This window comes from Aquila chrysaetos, chromosome W (assembly GCF_900496995.4).
Source record: "Aquila chrysaetos chrysaetos chromosome W, bAquChr1.4, whole genome shotgun sequence".
Classification (NCBI taxonomy): domain Eukaryota; kingdom Metazoa; phylum Chordata; class Aves; order Accipitriformes; family Accipitridae; genus Aquila; species Aquila chrysaetos.
This window is the reverse complement of record NC_054457.1, coordinates 2,563,894-2,569,528: the sequence shown is the minus strand read 5'-3', so window position 1 is coordinate 2,569,528 and position 5,635 is coordinate 2,563,894.

Below are 5,635 nucleotides of genomic sequence, written 5' to 3'. Positions count from 1 at the left end.
CTTCATCCTTGAAGGGGTATCTTTCCTTTACACCTAACAGAAGTCGCCTCCAGAGGCTGAGGACTTGTGTTTTTCTCCCAATCGCCTTGTCGATGCCCCCTTCCCTAGACAGAGATCCCAACTGCTTGGCTTCCTTACCCTCTAATTCCACACTACTAGCCCCATTATCCCAGCATCGGAGCAGCCAGGTAACAATGTGCTCACCTGGGTGGCGGCTAAAATCTTTTCGCATGTCACGCAACTCACTCAGGGATAGAGATCGGGTGATTATTTCAGGTTCTGCCTCTTCCTCCTGTTCTCGTGATGACCCTGGTTCATCTTCATCTCTCACTGAGCGAACTGATTTCTTTGTGTGTTTCTTTTTCTGTACAGGGGCGACTGATACCGGCACAGGTTGGTTCTCTGGTTTAGCTGCAGTATCCGTCACTGCGGTTGGGGTAGCCGCGCTGCCTGTTGCCGGGGTAGGGGTAGCCACGGTGCCTGTTGCCGGGGTAGGGCTAGCCACGGTGCCTGCTGCCGGGGCAGGGGTAGCCACGGTGCCTGCTGATCTGTTTTCCATCTTTTCCCCCTTTTCTCCCTGAGGGTGCTGCCTAATATCAAGCAGTGTTTGGTAGATACTGGCCAGGGCCCAGCACAGTGCAGCGAGTTGTACGTCTTTGGAATAGCCACAGCATTTTTCTTTCAAATATTCTACCACTTCATGAGGGTTCTGTAGTTGTTCGGGAGTGAACTTCCAAGCCACTGGGGGTGAGAAGTTCTCTAGATACCTGCCCATATCCTCCCACATGCCGTGCCACCCATGAATATCCAGCTTTGGGGCAGATCTCTGGGTGGTACTCTTAAAGAGCCTTTTTGTAGCCCTAAACAAGACCTGAAACATATTCAGGAGGCATAGCACTAACAGCACACTGGCTTGTGCATCCCAAGGATATTCAAAGTTCTCAAAAGCTGTTGTAATTAGTCGGAAGGAGAAAAGGGAGGCGAACGGACGGGGGGAAGTATCCCCCCCTAACTCCCCCATGGATTGGCTGTAATTACCAATAAAATCCGATAGAAGGTGCCCAAAGTATGGAAATGATATCACTGCCTCATACAGATACCAGCTTAACCTCATGACCAGTGATGTAATCATTTCACAAGTCGACATTGCCCAGTACAGCAAAATGATAATCCCAATCACTCTCCCAGAGGTGAGAAACGTAACTACAGGCAATACATAGAGCATATAAGGACCTACAAAACGCCACCATGTAAACAAATTAATCAACATTGTGACTAACATCTATTTATCTAATATAAGGAATGCGTATGACAAATTTGTTTCAACACGCTCTAGCCAGATCTGTCGTTATCTCAACCCTTCGTGCCCCACGTTGGGCGCCAAAAAGGACTGTCGTGGTTTCAGCCCAGCCGGTAACAAAGGACCACGCAGCCGCTCGCTCACTCCTCCCGCCCCCTCCGGTGGGATAGGGGGGAGACGGAGGAGAGAAAAGAAAAAAAAACTGGAACCTCGAGGGTTGGGATAAGGGCAGTTTACTGGGACAACGCAAAAAAAGTTACAACAACAACGACGGTACTAATGAAAGAGTATACAGAAAAGAGTGATGCACAGTGCAACTGCTCACCACCCGGGACCCGACGCTCCGCCACTTCCCCCACCGAAAGTCGAGAGCAGGAGAGCCCTCCCCCCGGCCCACTCCCCATGTATATACTGAGCATGATGTCACATGGTATGGAATAGCTCCTTGGCTAGTTCAGGTCAGCTGCCCCGGCTATGCCCCCCCACCTCCCAGGTTCCTGTAAAAATTAACTCTATCCCAGCTGAACCCAGGACACACCTATAACACCACTCGAAAGGGTCAGAATGTAAATGCTATTTTGCCTGTATATAGAAATGCTACAGCTTGGTGTAACTATATCTATTCCAGAATATCACACTCTTTTTTCTATTCCAGCTGCTTTACCTGCGGAGATGTTTTTAATTTGTAGGTATAGAGCATAGGGGGGAATTCCATCAAAACTTAACGGGAGGCCATGTAGCCTCGGACAACTTACATTACTAACACCCGATATCAATATGATTCACAGTAAAAGGCTCATGATAAATGACACAGGGTTAAGTGGATGGCTAACAAGTTTTGGAATTACGAGATGGTTGAAAGATTTTTCTTATGCATGGCTTAGTTATTTTAATTGTAATATTAGCAGTTGTAATGATTGTACCACGTATCATAAAATAGTTGAACGTATGATTGCAAAAGCATTTCATGTAACTTGGCTTGCACAAAAACAAAAAGGGGAAATTGTGGGAGATTTCATAGAAAATGGGGGAACATTTCTTTGAGCCTGATTATTTAGAGTTAGCATAAGTAGGCCGCAGTCAACATGAGTGGACCGGAGTACGTGACAGCTGCAGTATGAACGGACTTTTGAACCACCAGAAAAACAACGGACATGAGGAACTTGGACAGTGGAGCAATTAATAAACAAGATAACAGAACTGCAGAAGCAAGAAGGCGCTGCAAGACCTTTATAGCAATTAAGAAAACTGTCATTTCGGCTTGGAGTATTTCACTGCGGGATGGGGACTTAGGAGTTGGTTTGTATCTTTGTTAAAAATCGGGGTTTCTTTTATTCTTGTGTATTTTATTAGGTATAATGTTGCTTTTACTGTGTTTAATTGATTGTGTTCATAGATCTTGTAAGTCACCTTAGCCAACATAACAGGTCAAGATTCTCTGTGCCTTGCAACCACATCACAAAGCCCGTGAACCAATAGACAGGATGGCTATGACTCGTGCGGCACGCCTGGCCAGCGACCGCATGCGTCATAGGCTCCCCATGTTTCAACTGAGGCAAATTTTGGCACCCGCTGGCCACGTGTGCTGAAATCCGTTCCTCTGTAAATGTACAAATACCGGGATTTTCCGAAGAGCATCGGGCTGGTGTACGGCAAGGCCATCGTTGCCTCTGTGGGGACGCCCACGTAAAGCTGGCACCTACCGATTGCTGGGCTGAGTTCGCGGATGGTGGTGACTAGATCTGCTAATGCTCTTCTAATAGAAAAAGGGAGGGGGAATTGTTGTGGGAACATATTTAGCTAATGGTCACAAGAGCATTCCAGACACCTTTAGAAGGCCTTGAACAGAATAAACAAGAAGACAAAAATAAGAAAGATAACAATTAGAAAAACGCAGGTGCACATTCCATGATAAAGAGAACTTGGCACAAACAACCTCAATTCGGCAGTTTATCTTGACCAATTAGACTGAGATAAGTCTCGTATGTTTTAGTTAGTATAACCAATTATGTTTTATGTTTATGCGCGTGTACAGTGTTGATATAACCAATCATTAAGTGCAACTGGACGCGTGGACAGTGCATGAATAATGTGTGAATAATGTGTGTAAGCAATAGGAGCTAGTTGGACATGAGGAGGGGGAGATGTAGGGTACGGCGTTCGGAAGATCTCGCGATGTCATGGAAAGGTAGAAGGCTAGTCGTCGCCTCCCTATGACGTATCAGTAATCCCACCTACCGTTGTTAGTATAAAAGGAATTAACTGCGCAATAAAAGAGGAAGTTGACGCTCACACCATGTGTTATCTGTCTCTTCCCTGGTCCGGGCCGACCAGTGATCTAATCGCGGCACCTTGATATGTAGCAATGCTACACTAGTATGTGCTGCAAATCCTTTTTTGACTCTGGCATTTTAATCTGATCCAATGAGGAAAGGGTGTCGGGGGGATACATGTTGTTATAGACGCTCGTGACAAATTGGAGGAGCCAATTTGTATTAAATAAAAGATCGAATTTATTAGCAAGCGATAAAAGAGCAAAACAGCGCTGGGCGGCCGGGGAGACAGTGCTCCGCCACAAGCTCGCACCCAAACAGGGGAAGAGCCTCTTTATTTATACAGTCTTTTTAGTCCCTGATACGTGAAGGCTGGCTGGTATCTTTGGTATCTTGTGCCATCAGGTGTTAAGTGGTCGTAATTTGCCTTCTGGTGGTTGTTGGGATGAAGGCAGAAGTCTTCCTCAGCTGTTCTTTAGGTGACTCAAGTCCCATTCATGCTCTGTAAACGTTTCTCTACATATGCTAATCATCGGTACTCATGGTCTTAGATAAGTGAAGAATATCCCTACCTCCACATGCGATTTCATGAACAAAGTTAACCCGTTCATTACAATCCCCCCTTTTCTATTTATCCTGATTTTGTTCATTAAATCGATCTAATACTTCTTTTGTCCGCCCGAGGATAGGATTAATTCCTTCATCCTCTATTTGTTCATATTGTTTTCGTAACAGCATTAAGTGTGCAGCTTCTAAGTGCCCTTTAACAATAGCGATCAACTTATTAAAAATGCATGGCCCAAAAGTCAAAAATAAGATCAACAAGGGGTCCTGTAATAGTTGACAATAGGGTGGTTAACCAGGGTGAATAATTAAACATAGACTCATACTAGCTCTGTTGTGCTTCCCTGTCTTTCTTCCGTTTTTCTAACCCCTCCCGTAGCTTGGCCATTGTATCTCTAACTACTCCAGTATGGTCAACATATACACAACACTCTTCCCGTAGGGCTGCACATAACCCCCCCTGCTGCATGAACATTAGGTCTAAGCCCCGTCTGTTTTGTAATACTACTTCTGATAAAGACCTAACAGACTGTTCTAGGGCTGTCATGGCTTTTTCTATCCTAGCCAAATCCTCGTCGACTGCTATTCTTAAGGATTGAAATTCTTGATTTTGTTGTATGAGGGAGGTTATTCCTGTACCAGCTCCAGCAGCTCCGACTGCTATGAGGGTTGCTACCGTGAGGGCTGTCAAGGGCTCACGTTTTTTGTATGTGATGGGCCTGAGTAGTTTGATAGTTATAAATAAAATCTTCGGGATGGTAAATAAGCTTAGGTATTACAGTTACTTGTAAGATAGTAGTAGTCTGTACAATACTGTTATTATCATCTTCCTCTGTTACGACTGAATTTGGTCTTACACCAGAGGGTTTATTTGGCACCAGCTCTTTCCTTATCGTAATTATTCCCCCTTAATCTGCGCCTGGTTTTCAAAGTCTGACTCCCCATGTTCTCTCGGTTAACCAAGCAGGATCTTTCGGGTTGGTTGCATTAATATAAACATATGGGCAATTTCCACTCCATAGTCCTGTTTGGCTTCCATCCCAACCATGTGAAGCAGGTGTACATCCATGAGGCTCCCACCTTACAGATAGGAATTTATCTGCACCTCCCCTAGGAATCCAATCAGAAGCTATAGTTTTGCAACCCCAATAAGCATAATAGTAAGAGTCGGGATGGTTGCAATACCCCTTTCCAGGGTTAGAACTGGGACAAAACTAAAAGCCTAAGTTATGTAGATATGGGTTCCTGGGTATGATTTGACATAAGGATTGATTAAAGCTTGGGGCCCCGGCAGCAATTACTTGCTGTAGTATCTTTTGATCCTCCCACCTATAAAGCGTCTATTTGTAAGGTTGGTGGGGGTTCCCTTTGTCTTGGGTTGTCTCCATTAGCATTAGTAACAGTCCTATCATTCAAGTGTTTAATCTCAAGTTTGAGAAAAGTGGTGTCCCTTTACCCTTGCGACAGGTATTCCAAGGGTGCTGATAATCATTTTGAT